The 6,973-nt window shown below is 30.4% G+C and overlaps 1 non-coding gene across 1 annotated transcript; it reads left to right on the forward strand.

Moving 5' to 3' along the window:
- Positions 1-324: 324 nt before the first annotated feature.
- Positions 325-397, forward strand: TRNAK-CUU (transfer RNA lysine (anticodon CUU)). The gene has a single exon. It is a non-coding gene; the product is annotated as a tRNA-Lys (tRNA).
- The last annotated feature ends 6,576 nt before the right edge of the window (positions 398-6,973 follow it).

Genomic DNA, 6,973 nt, shown 5'->3' on the forward strand with positions numbered 1-6,973 from the left:
TTATAAATTGTGTCACAAAAGTTAACTTTAACAACCATACAATTTTACTTTTATCTAGATAATTCTCAACCCGCTTTACATCGATATCGTTTAACTTTGTATTAACCCGGCAATATTCTAAATTTTCTTTTTCACATTTTGATTCCATATCGTCGCAACATTTTCGACACTCTCTGTGTCAATATGCAAACAACTATGAACATGTTAACGAGTGTCAAGTGTGTATACTTTATTTTAAGATGTAATAAAAATATCTATATGTTCTTTTAAAGTTTTAAGAATTTTATATGTTCTTTTGATCTAGATACTGGTTTAAGGCATCTAGCCCGTCCAGCTCAGTTGGTAGAGCCCAAGGCTCTTAACCTTGTTGTCGTGGGTTCGAGCACCACGGTGGGCGATGTATATTTTTTGTCATTTTACATTTTCGGCTTTATAGTGTGAAAGCAAGATTTGACATTTTATATAGTAACTACAGGTCTACAAGTAGCCCAAAAAAAATCATTTTATCTGGGCCTATCAATGAAAGACAGAAGAAGATTCAAATGAGCCCAAAAATGAAATGCCCCCGGTTATTCGGTTCGGGTACTAACCGTTTTGAGACAAGAAACCCCTACTCGATCTTACTGGTTTTCGGGTATTACCGAAACAGTGAATAACCGGAAAAAAACGGTTTTTAATAAATTAAAAAACAGTTAACCGGCTTGTAACCGGTTTCGAAATCAATAATATAAACCAGTTTGTAACCAACGGTTTTTTCCAGTTAGTAACCGGTTAGAGATGGACTGGTTAGAGAAACGGTTACTAACCGGTTAGACTGTGCACCTCTCTTTACTTATATCATTTCTTATTTTGCTTTATTATATTAGCTATAACGAGTAAAACCGCTTCCCGCGTTGTGGTGGGTGCGTTAATTCATGACAAAAATTAACGCAGAAAAAGTGTACCTAGCAATTTCAAATAACCCTCAAGAAATGTCACTTTGAAAGTTATGACCAAATAATTTCTCAAATTATCCAAATAAATGCTCATAAGTTTGTTTATTTTCCTTAATCCCAAACAATCGTTTTTAATGGTAGACAACTACAATTAATTAGGAGAAGACATAAATAAACCACTTCAATTTTTATACCTCAACTAATAAGTCCAAATAACCATTAAGAAATGACACCCAGAAAAGGCGTGACCAAATAATTTGCCAATAAGTTTGTTAATTATCCTTAACCCCAAACAATCGTTTTTAATGGTAGACAACTACAACTAATTAGAAGGTGAAGACACAAATTAATCACTTCAATGCTTCACACTTCAACTCCAAAAATATGAAATAACCCTTGAGAAATGACACCCGGAAAAAGTGTGACTAAATAATTTGCATCTTAATCAATCTCATATACCTCATATGGGCCTAGGAGCAACTTGCCTAAAATTCCTGATTAATCACACTCATCCAAATTATTTGAGTGTGAGGTGGCAGATATAATTGGATCAAATTTAATTTTATATAGAAACTAGTTTGAGGCCCGTGTATTATACGGTAGTTCTTAAAAATACAATATTTAATAGATAATCAGTATACAAGAAACAATAAACCTGTTAAACATTATTAATACAGACGTTGTATAATAGTCTTTAAACAATTTCAAAGTAAAAGATAATTATAAATACCAAATGTTAAATGTTTGAAAAATAAAAAGGAAGTAAATATTAAATTAACAAATTTTGAAGCGTAAATTTTAAGAATAGTAAGTATTATAATTTGTTTAAAGGGTGGGTTTAATATAGGAGTGACAAGTGATAAAACTTGTAGCATTTTATTAGAGAGTATAGAGTTAATTACTTATATGAATATTGGACCGTATGAAAAAGAGTAAACATTTTAACATTTAGTGCTCTTTGTTGTTTTTATAAATAAATACAATTTTATATTGCGGATATAATTGGATCCAATGTTTGTTTTAAAAAAAACTTGTGTATATTAAGAAGCTATTTTTATATTATTTTTTTACCCCATTGTTGCTCATAAGCGGTTTCTGTCAACAGTAACCAAAAGTTATTATTAACAGAGTTTATATCGATGCTAATCGAAAAACTGAAAACCGTCTTAATCTCCGACTAACAAACTCTTTTGTGAAGCATTGTGTCGTTTTACAGAATGTGTGACGGTTTCTCAATTACTAAACCAAAGTTTTTTGTGTCTTTGGAAAACTGTATTCAATCATATTTACCTCCACCTCTTCAAGAATAAACTATCAACTTACAGTTTTTAAAAATATATCATTCCAATAATTGAAGGAGTCAATCCTCCAAAATAGCAATCATTTTCACTTTGAACTTGATAATTATTTGTGTTGATAAGGATACAACATTAAGCAAAGAAAGTTTTCCAAGAAGGGTTAATTTAGGTGGGACAGAGTTGAAAATTATATAATATCCTTCTAGACCATAACTTACTTAGGACTGAAAAATGGTACTCTTATTAAAGTGCAAGAAGGTCAATTAATTATGAAAATTTACAATTGAACTAAAAATTACTTTATTTTAATTAATAAATCTTAAAAAATAAAAATAAATATGATGGCTTATCGTAATAAATAATAATAAGTAGCCCAAAATTAATCAGTGAAGTGGAGACTAGCGATTAATCGAGTGACTAGTCGGGATTTTTGCAACACTGGTTACAACTGTAAACCAACACAAATTCGTGAACATAAATTAGTAAGCCAAATAAAATAGTTTAAGGCGAGGTATTAAAGGTTGAAACGTGGATATAAAACCATGTGACGATGGGATAATTTTAAATCATGAAAAAAGTTTTGGTCATTGTAAAGATGAACTATAAAAAATAGGAAAACAAAGTTTAAAAGATCATTTAATCAACCGACAAATAAAACATGTAAAGTCGACACTTGCCCAAGTTTAGTGTTTAAAAATATAATTTGTTAAATATTTTAATTAGTTTAAACAAAAAGTAAAATAACATAAATAAAAAACATCATTTTTTATTTATGCAATTAAGACTTGTAATTTAGTGGTTAAAATTAATAAAATATTAAAATAGTGAATAGTAAATTGAATAGTAAAATTGTGAGTAAGATTGAATCTTCTATTTAATATATATATTAATGTTAGACCCAATCAAAGCGCATTTGCCCCGGTGATCTCCAAATTCGTGATAGGAACTTCCTCTCTTAGAGGTCTGGGACTCTGGGGCTTAAATCTCGTTGTATACAGATTAGGTGGATTCAGAATTAGAGTATTAGTTTAAAAAAAGAGTGTTAGACCCAGATCATTAAAAAGTTCATGAAAATATATTACCAGTCATGTGATAAGTGATAACAGTAGAAAAATATTACAAAATATGATATTATTAATATCAATTTTGTGAGGTGTTACAATAGAGTTTTTTTTATATATATAAACATATATTTAATGGAACACATGATAGAAAAGCAAGATAGAAAGACCAATCAACAAGCGATGGATTCAATAAGTGGCTAAAGCAGTTGCATATCATCCACTTACATAAAGAAGACAAATTTTTTATAAGAAACAAAGGAGCAAAGGCCAAAGCTTATAAAGCAAAAGTCAATCCAACTATCTATCTCATTGGCAACATATCAAATACTAGATTTTTATTCTATCCTATTTATGTAACAAAAGAGTTGATTATTCTAATAACATTATAAATGAAGTCATATGGTATAACTTTTAAAAGAGGGGTTTTATAAATTAAAATGCAACATAAATATAACTAGGCAAATTGAATTTTAATAATTAAACTTTAGCCTATTGGTCAGTAATGATACATACTTATAATTTGATCAATAATGCTTCCAACTTTCACTTTCGTTGCCAAGAGCAATCCCAATAGCAAAATTATTATAGAATTTACACTTGTTTTACATTTATTATACTCAATTTTGCTAATATGCTTATCTTGTTTGTTCCATAATCATTATTGTGAGAGAAATCGATTGAAAAACAAGCATAAATTTATGTGATGACTATGATACCATGGTTGTTTTTGCCAACAAAAGTAATAGATTAAATTATTAATTTTGTCTAGTAGATTAAACTGAAAGTATGAGTTATTATTGGTTAATAATCATAGTTTAAGTTATTAAAATTCAGTTTTCTATATAAGTGTATGATCATATGTAAAACAAAAATGTATATAGTAATAATTGTTAATAGTTATAATTATCAACCAATTGAAATTTTGGGATTTATGTGTCATATTCCAATCAGTTTTTCTAAAAACAAAACAAGAATTGTGTCAAAGACCACTCAATGTTCCATCCCACGTGTACATGATCTACACGGTCCCAAATCCCAATATAATCGTTGCCACCATATCAGCATGTTTCAATGTATGGGCCTGAGGTCTAGCCCAACGGCCCTACCCCACTACAATCTTTACAAGAAAAGTAAAAAATATCACACCCCACAGGCCCACACACACTGACACACATATATGACATATCTAATATCCATATTCCATACCTTGTGAATAAATGACAAAATGAACCCGGATGAATGGATAAACCTAAAACCAAAAATATTCAGGGCAGGTATTTGGATATGAGAATAGGGGCGAGATTCTTTTTGAAGATTTTCGCTGGTATGGAACGGTTATGAGTGCATGCATGGTATTAGGTAATACCCGACCTCATTAACCGAAACATACATACCTGTTTCCACAAACCATACTTAAAAACAATTTCCATTTTTCTTTACATTTTTATTTATGCTTTGGGTAAAGATTAATATACTAGTCCTATACTTTTATATTTTTTAAATGTTCAATTTCTTTGTGTAATAAAATTACATAAAAAAATAATATGTTAAAATGTATTATACAATATTACAATGCCAACGAGTAATTTTTAAAAAGCCGACATGTATACCCGATACACACTAGGTGCATGATTATTCAACACATATACGATACGGGTAGTGGACCGGGTACCAGTCCGAGAATACTACTTAATAACTAGAGCATGAAATTACAAACAAATATGCGTGCATGCCATGCCATGCAAATGTACATGCATGTCATGATATAACATGAGTGTGACGAGAAAATAACATGATATATATTTGTGTGACCAGTTGGATATGTTATTATGGTCAATAATAATATATTAACATATAAAAGGAACCAAACTTTATTAAAAGGTAACGTCTTCATTATTGTTACTTTTATCTATATTCATTTGGGCAACACTCTTCCACGTCTCATATGCCTATATTGAACTCTAGTATGTATGATCCCTTAACTGCTTTTGCGTTTAACATAGTTTTAGAATATTATTATTTTGAAATTGATCTATTTTTGTTTTTTTTTTTTATAAATGGTTGTTGCCTTTGTTAAGCTACTACCAGATAAACCCTCCTTTACCAATAATGCCTAAAGATCTGTGTTATATATGGGCCCTCTTATAAAGGAACTACTTATATTTTAGGTTGCGGGCCAAAAGTTCTTTTAATTCTTGTAAACAACATACTTTGTTTTGACACGATACGACTACTAGACAAACTCACAAAAGTTACAAGTCTCATTTTACTGAACTAATATAAACATATAATGTAACACCCTAGGCGCGTCCCAAATTAGCCGTGTGCATGAGATATTCTTGTTTCAGAAAGAATGTCCCGTCTTAAATATCATCAATACGTTTTAGGCTTAGTTGACTATGAAGCATATAGAAACTCCATGGTTAATGGTGCTTAGGTGGTAATAGTATTATGATGGGTTACCTCCTAGGAATTCTCTATCGGGCAAGTAAAAACTGAGTTCCTGGAAGTATCGTGAATTAGGAAATCTTAATATTATTATTAAAAAAAGTTATCCTCAATTTCTTTGAACGACTAAATGCTATACTTTGTAGGGATTAAACTTTTGACCTCCTATTCTACACCTTAACCACTTTATCATTCACCAAAATGCGAATGACAACTGTTCTCGATTTGATTAAATTTTTTTTATTTTTGATAATTTACATTTTACAAAATGCTTCAACTTAGATGCACCAGTGTAAAGCAAGGCTTCCCATTACAGTTTATAAAGCTCCCCTCCCATAAATACTTCCAACTTATTAGAAGCAACACACAACCACATAGACCTAAAGGTGCTTTTCTATATATTGATTCCATGTACGAGATGTACTAATTAAATGTGTGTCATATAAAACATGACCTTCTCTCTCAAGCTCCATGATATGGCTTTTAAGGAGACCATATCATATCACAACCTAATTTAGTTGTACATAAATTAAAGAATATTTGAGAGTTTTCTGATACAACATTTAATGAACAAGGTCTTAAATTGCTATTACAAAAACATATATAAAAAGATGTAACAATTACAAACTTATATAAAAAGCTGGTTACTTCAACATGATTTGCAAAATTGATAACCGTGATTGTTGACCATATTAGTAGTGAAACATTAGTAAAATACACGAGGTACCGACTAATTTCGCCCATAACACATTATTTGTAAGTTAGACATAATGTGATAATGCTATTCATGTTATTAATCATGGAGGTTGGTTCATTTACACCATATCATGAAGAGAATCATCAAATTTGACAACTCCAATCTCATCATAATACAATTTATGTTCACTCTTGTCGTTAGCTACTAGACGAACCTTGATCAAGCCATGTAACCACTTGTATTAAGACTGAGTTTACATAACCACATAGATCAACCAATTTCACCTAAGGTGGCCTCGTTACCAAGACCGAAGGTCACTTTAATTAGTAAGTACTTTATATTCATCTAGTAGTATTGCATACCGATATGAAATTTTAGGGCTTAGGTAAAGGATCGAGCTGTGGTGGGAATTGTAATGTAATTAAGGATAAACTTTTGGATGAACATGATAATTAATGCCATTTTGGTCGAGTGTATTGGATTGTTCTAGCCTTCGATTATGCACATTATATTTCCAATGATTATAGTTTC

This window comes from Bidens hawaiensis, unplaced genomic scaffold, assembly GCF_021521415.1.
Source record: "Bidens hawaiensis isolate Kalapana, Puna unplaced genomic scaffold, B.hawaiensis_p1.1 tig00023714_1, whole genome shotgun sequence".
Classification (NCBI taxonomy): domain Eukaryota; kingdom Viridiplantae; phylum Streptophyta; class Magnoliopsida; order Asterales; family Asteraceae; genus Bidens; species Bidens hawaiensis.